Genomic DNA, 14,103 nt, shown 5'->3' on the forward strand with positions numbered 1-14,103 from the left:
TATAACAAAAAAGGAGCAGACTCACAGATACAGAGAAAAAACTAGTGGTTACCAGTGAGGAGAGGGAGGGGCAGGGGCAGTATAGCGATAGGGGAGTAAGGTACAAACTATTAGGTGTAAGACAAGCTACAAGGGTAGTGTAAAGAGATCAGATCAGTCAATCCTAAAGGAAGTCAACCCTGAACATTCATTGGAAGGAGTGATGCTGAAGCTGAAGCTCAATACTCTGGCCACTGGATGTGAAGAACTGACTCACTGGAGAAGAGCCTGATGCTGGGAAAGGTTGAAGGCAAAAGGAGAGGGGGGTGGCAGAGGATGAAAAGGTTGGATGGCATCACCAACTCAAAGGACATGAACTTGAACAAATTCCAGGAGATAGTGAAGGACAGAGGAACCTGGCATGCTGCAGTCCATGGGGTCTCAAGGACTCAGATATGACTTAGCGATTGAAGAATAACAACAACAAGAAGGATATACTGTACAACACAAGGAATATATCCAATATTGTATAATAACTATACATGGAGTATAACCTTTAAAAATTGTGACTCACTATATTGTACATCTGTAACATATAATATTGTACATCAGCTATACTTCAATTAAAAATAAGAAAACAAACAAACAAAAACCAACAAACAGACAAAAAGAACAAACAATAATTGTTGACCTAAAGAAACCAATTCTACCTAAGGCAATAAGTTAGCAGGCCCAAAACAATGCCTTCTTCAAGTGAAAGGTCACTATTGCCAGAATACTTTTTCCATCTGTGAATTAAGTGATTGCATGTTCTATACAGTAGATAGATTTCCAGGCAGATAGATTTTAACAGTCATAAGCAGTAAAAGAAATAATGAAGGAAAAGAACAAAGTGATCATGAGAAACAACTTTCATCTTCATTTGATTCTCACTCGCATTTCATCCCCACTCAAAATTTGAGGATAGGAAGGAATCGACAAGTTGAAAGAGTCCTAGGAGATGCACATATGTGGAAAAATGTTGTCATCTTACATAATCACTGAATTGTGATTCAGGAGCACACTAATGAAGCATAATAGTTCTCAACATTTTGTAATAATGTTGGTTTTATAGACAACCTAAGGAGAAAGGAAACAATTTACACGGTCATTCTAGACACCATCCAGATTCCAAAGAGACTCTCCGGAGTTGTCTGTGGTCTCCCTGTCATATTTACTGGGAGTGTGAAAAATAAGCTTGTCCTACAATATGTGATGGGTCATTTAAAGTTAAGAGAGAGCTGCCTTAATTCACAGAGAAACGATGTAACTCTCAGGACTGGAAAACATTTGCTGTTTCCCCAGAGATCCATTTCATTTGGATAAATGAGCCAGCAGAATCTCAAGAGCTGCCTGATATGTCCTGAGAGGGATGTTTGAAATCTTTCTCCCCTTCCTTTCATTAGCTGCCAGTCTAATAAAGTTGAGAGTGTGAGAAATTCATCTAATAAAGATGTATAATAAAATTCACCTAATAAAGATGAGAGTGTGAGAAATTCAAAGGATCAAAGGAGGAATGAATGGCTCCTAGACCTCAACAAGCCCTCTCAGCGTAAAACACGAGGTAATTATCAAGAGAAGAAATTAAACCCTCTTTCCTGTTTTTCTCCTCTTTTCCCGTGGTGATGTAGGTGCTCTTAGGATAAGAGCAAAATTTAGGGTAGATATAATTAGGTTGTCAACCAGATGTTACTGCACTTTCAACATGGGAGCAGATGAACAATCTGGATGAAGCCTTGATTTTTATTTCTCTTGGGGAACCGCAGAGCCAAAATACAGCCACAGGAAACAGTGGAAATCCCAGGGACTTGGCTACACTTCCATTCTCTTTGGACTCCACTACTTAAAAAAAGTCACTGGACTCTGTTCCATTGCTTCATGGGACTCAGCTGTCATTCACTCCACTTACAGGATTCATCACCCCTGAATGGGCCCCTAAAATGTTCATTATTACCAAAGACACAGCCATGTTTGACTTCTCCTTTTCACGATATCACAAATCAAAAAAAGCATACACATTTGTTGTAGGCTGATACCGTGTTTAAATTCTTTCATGCCCTTAAGAAATAATAATGATTACTCCTTGTCTAACAAGCACCAACCTTTACTGCATGCTCACTATGTACCTGGCACAGTTCTCATGTTTCAGGTACATTCACAGACTTTAGGCTCACAATGGGAGTGGAAGGCAAGGGTTAAACTTTTTACCTTACAGCTGTAGGAGTGAAGGCATAAGTCAAGGTAGCCCATCCAAGTTCATGGAGTATAATGAGGGCGAAGTCAGGGTTTGAACCCTTGTGGGCTCTGCTTCCATAGCCCAGGCCTTCACCCATACTGGGCACTGACTTTTGTGATCTGATGGCCTTTGAGAGAGTATTTTTAAATTACCTTTCAAACCTCTGAGCTTTCCTGTTTCTCAGACTTTCCAGGCATGAAATAGTTCACATAAGAAAGTGAATTATTTACTTTGTGGAATTCAGAGATCATAAACCCACCTTTATTGCTCATCCACTTAAAAACATCAAATAACTATTCTCTTTATAATTAGCAACAACCTGGGCTTCCCAAGTGGTGCTAGTAGTAAAGAATCCACCTACTAATGCAGGAGACATAAGGAATGTGGGTTCGATCCGTGGGTTGGGAAGATCCCCTGGAGGAGGGCATTGAAATCAGTATTCTTGACTGGAGAATTCCATGGACAGAGGAGCCTGGTGGGCTACAGTCCACAGGGTTGCAAAGAGTAGGACATGATTGAAATAACTTAGCGTAAGTAAATCTCTAGTCCAATCTCCCATTGAAGGGAAATCATCCCACTTCAGCCTCCGCTACTCGTGTCTCCTCCTTCAGCCACTGAATCAGCACGTGAAGCACCAAGAATGGCACCAACCTGCAGGATTTGCACACTGAAGACAGCTCCAATTGCTAGAAAAACCTGGGTATCCTATAGTCTCCTTCCACTGGTACTACTTTTCACATTTGAAACAAAGAAGAATGCCTCTTCTTCCTCTTCTATATGAGCACTTTAAAGAGCAGATAGCCACCCCATTCCTCTGGGGCTTTCTCTTTTACAGAAAACAAAATCTCAATTTTTTCCCCTCGCATTTCTCTGGCTCACCAATCTGCTTCCTTGTTGCCTCCTACTGGACACACTATGAGTTGCTAATGCCCCTAGTCAAAGGTTCATCACAGAATTAGGTACAGGGACCTCAGTGTGTCCTAGCTTTAAGCCTTGGGTCCTACATTAAAGCTGGCAGGTCTGTGGCATGCCTTCCACGGCCAGAAAGCGTGGCCTGATCCCAGATCCTGTGTCTGTCTCCCATGGAGCCCGTTGCATTTGCTTCATTTAGGCCAAGAGTCTTCAGGACACAGAAAAGACTTCAGACTCCTAACTCTTAGACTCCATGCATTTTCCCTTTCATTTTACACATGGAAAAGGACAATGAGCTCAAATGAAATCCTGGCCCTGAGTTAGTCCATTTGAAGTTAACTGTAGACACACATGTGGGCATGTGACCGTTTCATTTTAGAGAGCCCGGAACTGACTGGAGTGTTGAAATCTCAGGGTTATAGACTGATAAGTCTCTGAGAAAAACAAAACAAGTGTGCTATTTGGAGGACCCTGACATCTGCTTTTACCAAGTCATTCATTCAGGGTTACATAAGAGTTTTCAAAATATTTTTCCATCTGAAAGAAGGCAACCCAAGAAGACTTGAATTTATTCTCAGAGAAAAAGTCACTCTGGAGTACGTTAAGCTAATGTCATACAATCATCTCTTACAGTCTGAATTCTCAGGCATCAAGGGCTTGGCCTCTTCTTGTGCCTTTAGTTATATAATCTTGTTCTTTCAGATTTCAGGGAAGATGGAAAAGAAGTTCTGATGATGGTTGACTGATTCAAAGCTTACTTCTCAGAAGAGTATTTGCTTTTAAGAGAGGCACTCTTAAATGATCAGATGGGAAAAAAAAAGTAGAACCTGGAGGACTAGAATCAATTAGACATGGACTTGGGGGCCATCACACCACAGAGCCCCTCACCCACAGGAGTCCGTGGGTGAGACCTCCTTCCCTTCCTCACAGGACATGGTTATACTTGGCCAAAGCAGGGACACACTGAGGCTGTAGGTGAGATGTGGTGATGGAGTTCTAAGCACTTTGTATGTATTTATTCAATCTTCCAAATAACACAAGTATCTGTGAGGCACCTGTGGGGTAAGTCACCCAGCTATAATTGCTCAGTTTAGCACAGTGCTACACATATAGTAAGTGCTCAGCCATATAATTGCTACTATGAGTTCAGAATGATAATATTTTGGTATATGTTAAGCCAAGGACCACTTCTGTATTTTATCAACAAAGGAAAGTTTTATTTTGTATAAAAAAGTTCAAGGGACTGCTTGAAGGACTTTAGAGAAACAACTATTATATAAGTCATTATAAAGCTCCCTTGGCTTTCAGATCCCCTTGGACAGGAAGCAAACTGACCTATGAGCCATTAGTCTTATTCTCTAGACTTGAACTTCCTTTTATTTCAGACATCTCATCCATGTACTGAGAAAAGACAAAATGAGTTCCCACATCCCTTCCAACCAAAATTCCAGGATATGTTCATTTCACGATGAGTATAGTAACCAAGGAATCTCCTGAGGGCTTACCACTGTTTAGAATTACCTTGACCTATGAATGAAGTTCTCGTTAGGTACTCCCCAAATCAGGCCAGACTACCACAGTTCCTTCTAAGGTAGTATGATTTTATTCTCCCAACACAGCCCGGGTGACTCAAGTGGTAAAGAATCCACCTGCCAATGCAGGAGACACAGGAGACATGGGTTTGATCCCTAGGTCAGAAAGGTACCCTGGAGAAGAAAATGGAAACCCACTCCAATATTCTTGCCTGGAGAATTCCATGGACAGAGGAGCCTGGCGGGCTATAGTCCATGGGGTGGCAAAGAGTTGGACATGACTGAAGTGACTGAGCATGCAGCATATTCTCCCAAAACACCTGTTTCATTGAGATGTCAAATCAAAAAGTCTGCTTTCCTAGAAAAATCTTCCAAGTGAGTTCCCCGAGGTTTTAGGCTTGGGCCTCTTCTAACTAAACTGATAAGGCCCAATGTTTTTCTATCTGTCTGTTCTGGAGCCTGAGGAGGAATCCTATAGGGGCAAAATCTTCATGAAATGTGCTTCTACAAAACACATTAGTCCTGGCTCATTGTGAATCTCTTTGGCTGTCAATAATTAACTCTGGGACTCCTAACTGCAGCAGTCACACCGGTGGAGGGCAGAAATTCTGTTTATACATACACAATGCTGACAACTAGAGGTGAAGGCTTATCACGGGCAAAAAACAACTGTCTCCACTTAGATCAGGTGTCTTTGCAGATCTAAGACCTGCCTGTCGACCCTGCTGGGAGCCTAGGCAGGGAAGTTGAAAACATGCTGCAGCATGTTTTGCAGCATCTGTTTCTGTTCGGAATACGGGGAACACGAGGAATGTTTTCCCAACCAGATCAGTGCATTATATGATGACCAGGTGGTGCTGGTGTAATGGGTTCAAATAACTCACAAAGAGTCAGAAACGACTTAGCGACCGAACAACAACAAGCTGCTAAACATCAAGACTAAACTTCATCTAGACTCACCAGGGAGAGATCTTAGAGATCTTAACGATCTCAGAGGGTGTCTCTTCTCTACCCAGAGGAAGTGCTGATACTCCATGGAGGCCGAAGTTTACTCAGAGGGAGTGGCTCTCCCCAAGACTCCAAGGGGTGCTGGCACTACTTGGAACACCTGTTCTGGTGCACCTGGCCCTTTAGGTCAGGGACGATAGGGTGACGTCAAGACAATCAGTATAAAACCTCACTGAATCAGATAGGGAGCATAGGGTGGACCTGGCTAATTCCTTTTGCTCCATTTTGATCAAACAGCTTATTTCTAATGTCACACGGAATATTTTCATAAAATCTCATCTATCCATTGCAAGCTACTTCACACTGGGAAAATGGCTATGACTTCTCTGCTGCTTTGAGAATAAGTATTCTTACTTGCTTGGTCCCATTCCTGGGACTGACCTGGCAGCTCTCAAGAATCAGGCCCCTGCTCTTGCTGGGGTTGGTGCCAGGGCACACAAGGTGGCCCGTGGCTGGGATGTTCTGAGGGTAATCAGAGGCAGCTGGTGTGCAGCAGGAAGGGCACCAAACCAGCAGAGTCCCAGCTTTCCTCCTCAGTAGCTAGGGATCTTGGTCAAGTCAGTTTCCTTATCTATAAAATGGGTATAAGAATCTCTATCTCAGAAGGTTGTTCTGCAGGGTAAATGTAAGCAGTCTGACACATTATAGACAGAGGATGGATGACTGTCATTAATGGGATGGGCCCCAGGTGGGGGTCATGATACCAGAGTCCTAGGTTCCTCCCCTTGTTAATTCAATGACCATGAGCCACTCACTTCTCAGCCTTCTCTACCTTCTCTAGGGGATTTCCAAGATCTTTTTTTTTCACCTGAAGAGTCCATACTTCATGACTCCAAGCCCCTCAAATAACAGAAAAGGAAACTCAGCCCAGAAAGGTGAAATTCCTTGTCCAGGGTCACAGAGCCTGGGGGGCAACAGAACCGGCAGGTGTCCTCCCCTCCCATTCTAGGGTTTTCCTACTGGAGGGCAGAAGTTTCCTGTTTACCTAGTGAAAAGAGACAGGAATTTGAAGGGCAAGAAGGAGAGAGGGACCTTGCCTTGGCCTTGGAAGTCAGTGTACATGTTTCTAAGATGAGGGTTGTAGGACATCAATCAACAGCAAGGTCCATCCTCTCAAAACCACTCTGTGGACACCACCCTTCTGGTATCTCCCGCCACTGCAACTCCATATCCCCAGTCTTTTTTCTTAGCAGCTACATTTGACTTTGGTCTGTGTCAGCTATCCTGTCTCCCAGGCCTATGCCATCTCCTTAATCCCTGGCTGGTGCCGTCATGGGGCAGCTGCCCACAGAGGCCAAGGGGCCTGCTAAGAAGAAGAACCTGGCAATGCCCAGAAAGCTCTACGGAGAAGCCACTGGGTTCTTTTAGGCCCAGCTCTGGCAGATTTCAGCAGCTTCTTTACCTGGAATTACTTGGGGCCACCAGATTTGTTTAACCATCCACACAAAAGATCAACACACCTTATTTATTTTTTAAAGGGCCGATTCTAAGGTGAACTCAGGTGAGCAAACACTTTATTCAGGTCAGCAGCTCCCTTAGGTGGCTTGGGGTCGGACCATGTGGATCACCCTTCAGTAATCTCCATCTCCAAGGCTGGCAAGCTGGCCCTGTCCCAGCCCCCAGGGCTGAGTCACTGACAACGGGAAATTTCCTTCCATGGATTCATCAGGAAGACAGTACCTTCCCTGGTTCCTTTTTAAAAGAAATGGGAATCGTTTTGTTCCCCCTCTGGGCTAGTTGCATCGTCCAGTATGCACAGCTTGGAGAACAGGGAAGAAAAAGCACAGACCTCATTGAGCCACCACATTCTCATCTTGTACCTACCTGTTAGCCAGGAGGATTATCCAAAATCCTCACTTGGTGGGTTATAAGCCCTGACTGACAAAAAAGACACAAGCTGTGAATCACTGGTAAGGCCATGCTGAATTTCAACTCTGCCATCCACTCACCTGGGAGTTTTTAATTTATACCTGGCATAATTTAGCATTATTGAGAACTTCTAGGTGCCAGGCACTGTTCTACAGGCACTAATTCATTTAATTTTCATTGAAGAATCTATTTATGTGGGGTTATGGGTTAAGTTTCTCCAAGCCAGGGTTCAGCAATATGTGAACCATGAACTTCCAGGTGTTCAAGCTGGTTTTAGAAAAGGCAGTGATTTTACATAACAAGAGACTGTAAAAGAAAGCAACAGAGTCACTGACAGCACCAGAACAATTAACAAGCGAGCTATTTTTCTGAAAGCCTGCTGTGCCAGCTTGCCTTCCCCTGACAGGAAGCCCGAGGTGGACAGTGTGGAGAAGGACTTCCGAGGAACACCATTTCCAGGTGATTTTATTGCAACAGCCTCCTAAGTGTTCCCTGGGCCTCTGGGCTTGCTCCTTCCAAACTGATCACCACATTTTAGCCAGGACTGCCCTTCTGTAAATGGGATTCTGATCGCACATCTCTCCTGTGCACAGTCCTTCTGTAATCTTCTGTAGCCTCAGCCTTCTTGCCGGCCTCAAAGTCCATCCTGAGCTGCTCTGCCTTCTGGCCTCAGGTCTCCCCCAGTCTCCAGGCCACACACTCAGGGTTCTGGCCACTTCACATCCTAGGTTCCTTGATGCCACCCGCTCTCTAGGGGCCTCTGCTCCCGCACAGGGATCCTCTGGCCAGGAACGTGCTATCCGGGGCCCTTCTCCTCCAAACCTCACCCTCAAGACTCAGGTCAGGCATTGCTGCTGCTGCTGCTAAGTTGCTTCAGTCATGTCTGACTCTGTGTGACCCCATAGACGGCAGCCCACCAGGCTCCCCCGTCCCTGGGATTCTCAAGGCAAGAACACTGGAGTGGGTTGCCATTTCCTTCTCCAGTGCATGATAGTGAAAGTCAAGTCGCTCAGTCGTGTCTGACTCTTAGCGACCCCATGGACTGCAGCCCACCAGGCTCTTCCGTCCATGGGATTTTCCAGGCAAGAGTACTGGAGTGGGGTGCCACTGAGGTCAGGCATTAAGTCCTAACAAATTCTTCCCAGAGCAGCTCAGTTGGGTCCCAGGCCATCTCATGCATACCCACTGCCCTGGGGTCTTTCAGGACTACAGACTCCTTCACACTTGTTATCCCCATTACTGGTCCATGTGCCTGTGTCACCAACTAGCTTCTCAGGGACAAGGACTTTCATTTATCTCTATATCATTAAGACCTAACCTGTTATATAACTGGTGCTCAATAAACATTTATGGAGAGAATAAATGATTTGTTGCAAAATGAATAAATGAATGAGTCATAGTTTAATATTATAGCCAGGGCAAGGATCTGGACTCTGTTGTGGGTACCTCTCCTGTCATGTTCCCAGATATTCAGGGTCTCTTGTGAAGGAGCTAGTGCCTCTCTCAGCTCTGTGTCTTGCTCTTCCCGGCTCTGTTTTCTGGGAAGCCCAGACCTCTTGCTGAAGTTTTACCTTTGTTGTGGGTGGGTATTTAAATGTGCTTCAATGCGGGTGGCTGAGAAATACAAGGTAAATGGGAAGAAAGGGCCTAGACTAAGATAGAAGGAAGTTAAGTCTTAAGAGTGTTCTGGAAAGCTGGGGAGAAAAAGTTTGAGTGGGAGGAGGAAAGCAGGGAGTCCCAGTTCCAGGACAGAGTAACGAGCCTCTTAACATTTCCATGCATAGTCCCTCTGATGAAGACAAACACATAGAAACAAGAAAATGAAATGAAAATGTCATGCTGGCGAGCACCCAAATGGTAGATGCCCTCAAAGAAGAGATGGATTGTGGTGTGACACAGGCACTATCTTTCTCTTAGAAATATTTGGAATCAGAGAACTAACTTGGTGGTAGTTCTCTGGGAGCCTGTGTGTGTGTGTTAGTTGCTCAGTTGTGTCTGACTCTTTGTGATCCCATGGGCTGTAGCCCACCGGTCTCCTCTATCATGGAATTTTCCAGGCAAGAATACTAGAGTGGGCAGCCATTCCCTTCTCCAGGGGATCTTCCTGACCCAGGGATTGAACCCAGGTCTCCTGCACTGCAGGCAAATTCTTTACTGTCTGAGTCACCAAGCAAGCCCCTATGTGTAAGAAATGCCCCGGAGACCAGCCAGGCTCAGCAGAAAGGGCCAGCTGCCCCAACACTGACAGACGCCTAGCTCTTCCCTGCCTGCTGTGTTTCTGGCTACGTGGAGGTCCTGGGGCCCCTTCTGCTGCCCTATGGTCAAAGGAGCTTCAAGGCTGGCACCTTGGAAACACAGAATCAACACTGGGCCACCCTCTCCATGGGTATGTCCCCTTTCTTCAGGGGCTGTCATTTAGGGGGCCTCAAGGTGGGAAGGCAGTTACTCCTCACCCCACTCACTGACCCTACCTCAACCCTCTGAATCTGATTAACTGTCCACCTTCACCCTCAGCTCCCCAAGAGACGGGGAGCAAAATGTATGTCTCTGGATAAGCCCCACTGTTCAAAACAGGCTTCAGGCCAAGCAGCCCACATTCCTTCCCCCAAATAAGAAATTCTCTGGATTTCCAGTGGTTATGACTCCATGCTTCCACTGCAGGGGCATGGGTTTGGTCCCTGGTTGGGGAACTAAGAGCCCACATGCCACACAGTGCAGCATAAATAAGTAAACAAAACAACTGGTTCTCAAACATTAAAAAAGAAAGAAAGAAGGAAGGAAGAAGAGAAATTCTCAAGCATTCTCTACCCTGGTCCTGACTTTCTGAGTCAGGTGACTATGAACGGGGTATGGACAAATCCCAAGAAAAATACACTCATTGTCTTACTGGATTCATTCACCCCTTTCTTCACAAGGAGAGAAAGTGATACAGGTATCAAGGAATGCAAGTATCACACTCTGCAGAGGATCTTATCTTAAGCAGTGATCTTGCCCAAGACTAAGGTCTGCTTGGTGAACTCTTTTGCCTGGGGAGCACTACCCATGTGATGAATTTTGATTGGTGAATAGCTATTGACCCTGCAGTTTCTGAGCTGACTTTTCAGCTCACCTGGAGGACCATCCCTTCCACCCAGACTCTAAGCTGCACTCCAACAGCTCCCACACATGAGCTGTTACTGTGTGGCACGGATCTTCTCTCCCCTCAAATATGAACATCTGGAGGGTTTGGCTCATCTCCTCTCACAGCTGTTTCCTAGCACCTGAATCCCCTGCTTGCTCTTCCTGTTTCCATAGTGATTATTTGGGCTAATTCTGCTGCATTGTGATTGGGCTGAAAAATGAACGCTTGGAAAGTTGGATTCTGATCCCTTGGTGAGACCTTTTTTTAACCTGGGATGTGAGGTTAGCTTGAAGCTCCCTTGGTTTTCCTGGTTCCCTACAGCTTGCCTCTGGTTCTGTCCATGGAACATCTCACAAGAGAGATGGATTCTTGGTTGAGGAGGGGAACATCCCAGGCAAGTTTTGCCCCACTGCAATTAAAAAAAAAAAAAAAAGGCTCAGCAGAGCGAGCAGTGAAGACCTGCCTGAGATGACCTCAGGAACTTCAGATCTCCTGGTGTCTGGGCAAATTTGCTCTTTAAGAAAGATCTTGGAAGGTTGAAAGGGTTCAACAAATATTTATTGGATGTCTGCATTATACTGGGCTGATGGATGATGTGGTCATTGTTCCTGCCCTCATGAAGTTTCTGTCTATAAGAACAGGAAAGGCATAGTGGGGGTCAGTGGGGAGCTGGCTTCTCCTACCGAGCATTGGTCTCAAGAACCTGGCTTAGGTCGATTCAGGCCTCTGCACTAATGTTTATTTTTCCACTTCAAACCTTCCTCCTTCTTCCTTCTATGACATCCCTTGGACCTTGCTGCTTTCTTGTCATCCACCCTTTCCATTGTTTCTGTCTTTTATCTCCCCAAATGGATAAAAGTCCTGTGGTACATCCATACAATGTGAGATTACTCAGCACTAAATAAAAAGGCTTCCCTGGTGGCTCAGCAGTAAAGAATCTACCTGCCAATGGAGGAAACGTGGGTTCAATCCTTATGTTGGGAAGATCCCCTGGAGAAGGAAATGGCAACCCACTCCAGGATTCTTGCCTGGAGAATTCCATGGACAGAGGAGCCTGGCAGACTACAGTCCATGGGGTCGCAAAGAGTCAGAAACAATTTAGCAACTAAACAACAAAACAACAAAAAGAAATGAGCTATTGAGCTATGAAAAGACATGCAGGAAATAAGACATGCAGCATATAACTAGTTGAAAGAAGCCAGTCTGAAAACACTACAGCCTGTAGGGTTCCAACTATATGAGGAAATTCTATGTGGAAAGGCAAAACTACAGAGAGAATAAAAAGGGCCATTGGTTGCCAGGGGCTTGGGGGAAAGGAGGCAGGATGATGTGGTGAAGCACAGGGGACTATTAGGGGAGTAAAACTATTCTCTATGACATTGTACCAGGGGATACATGACATTATGCATTTGTCAAAACCATGGACCTTCGCAACACAAAGAGTGAACCCTAATGTAAACTATGGACCTTAGTTGATACTCATGTATCTATACTGGTTCATCACTGTAATAACTGTACCATACTAATGAAGTTCAGTTCAGTTCAGTCGCTCAGTTGTGTCCGACTCTTTGCGACCCCATGAATCACAGCGCCAGGCCTCCCTGTCCATCACCAACTCCTGGGGTTCACTCAAACTCATGTCCTTCGAGTCGATGATGCCATCCAGCCATCTCATCCTTTGTTGTCCCCTTCTCCTCCTGCCTCCAATCCCTCCCAGCATCAGGGTCTTTTCCAATGAGTCAACTCTTTGCATGAGGTGGCCAAAGTATTGGGTTTCAGCTTTAGCATCAGTCCTTCCAGTGAACACTCAGGATTGATCTCCTTTAGAATGGACTGGTTGGATCTCCTTGCAGTCCAAGGGACTCTCAAGAGTCTTTCCCAACACTACAGTTCAAAAGCATAAATTCTTCGGTGCTCAGCTTTCTTCACAGTCCAACTCTCATATCCATACATGACCACTGGAAAAACCATTGCCTTGACTAGACGGACCTTTGTTGGCAAAGTAATGTCTCTGCTTTTGAATATGCTATCTAGGTTGGTCATAACTTTTCTTCCAATGAGTAAGCGTCTTTTAATTTCATGGCTGCAATTTTAGAACTAACACCCAAAAAAGATGTCCTTTTCATTATAGGGGACTGGAATGCAAAAGTAGGAAATCAAGAAACACCTGGGGTAACAGGCAAACTTGGCCTTGGAGTACGGAATTAAGCAGGGCAAAGGCTAATAGAGTTTTGACAAAAGAAACATAGCAAGAGGGTCATAGCAAACACCCTCTTCCAACAACACAAGAGAAGACTCTACACATGGACATCACCAGATGGTCAACAGCGAAATCAGATTGATTATATTCTTTGCAGCCAAAGATGGAGGAGTCAGCAAAAACAAGACTGGGAGCTGACTGTGGCTCAGATCATGAACTCCTTATTGCCAAATTCAGACTTAAATTGAAGAAAGTGGGGAAAACCACTAGACCATTCAGGTATGACCTAAATCAAATCCCTTATGATTATACAGTGGAAGTGAGAAATAGGTTTAAGGGACTAGATCTGATAGATAGAGTGCCTGATGAACTATGGATGGAGGTTCGTGACATTGTACATGAGACAGGGATCAAGACCATCCCCAAGAAAAAGAAATGCAAAAAAGCAAAATGGCTGCCTGGGGAGACCTTACAAATAGCTGTGAAAAAAGAGAAGCAAAAAGGAAAGGAGAAAAGGAAAGATATAAGCATCTGAATGCAGAGTTCCAAAGAATAGCAAGGAGAGATAAGAAAGCCTTCCTCAGCGATCAGTGCAAAGAAATAGAGGAAAACAACAGAAGGGGAAAGACTAGAGATCTCTACAAGAAAATTAGAGATACCAAGGGAACATTTCATACTAATTCAAGATGTTAATAATAGAGGAATCCATGTGTCAGGGGAGGAGGGATGTGAGAATTCACTGTATTTTCTGTGCAATTTTTTCCTGTAAACCTAAGATTGCTCTAAAAATGAAGTCTGTTAAAAACAAGTAAAACCCAAAAACTTCAGCCCAAATCACCCAGATTTCTCTTGATTCACTCGTATGGGCTCCACTGGGTCTTCACAGTTCACTGCCTGGCCTCCCTCTGCCTCCAGATGTCTGGTGATGTTTCCAACTTGCCATCAATGCAATGCATCCTGACTTCATCATCTTTTGCCCCCCCCTTCCCACATCCCCAGGCCTGATTTGTCAAGTGACCAAGCAGCTGTGTCCCCATGCTGTGCCCCCATGCCAACCCACACTCTCTCCCTGGAACAGCCAAGGTCTAGAGGGGGCCTTCGTGTTGGTCTTTACATTCACTTGCCGCTTTCTTGGTCATCTCTCCTCAAAACAAGGACTTTTCCCTAAGAACTTTGTGCAGTCATTGACACCCTAATCCTACTGCAT

At 44.9% G+C, this 14,103-nt stretch overlaps 1 protein-coding gene across 12 annotated transcripts in view; it reads right to left on the reverse strand.

The window, feature by feature from the left end:
* The window catches only part of PRLR (prolactin receptor), a 189,687-nt gene that overhangs the window by 119,106 nt on the left and 56,478 nt on the right, over positions 1–14,103 (reverse strand). The gene's annotated exons all lie outside the window — the stretch shown is intronic.

Source organism: Bos grunniens, chromosome 20, assembly GCF_055505025.1.
Source record: "Bos grunniens cultivar Pamir isolate PY7600 chromosome 20, Bosgru_T2T1.0, whole genome shotgun sequence".
NCBI lineage: Eukaryota > Metazoa > Chordata > Mammalia > Artiodactyla > Bovidae > Bos > Bos grunniens.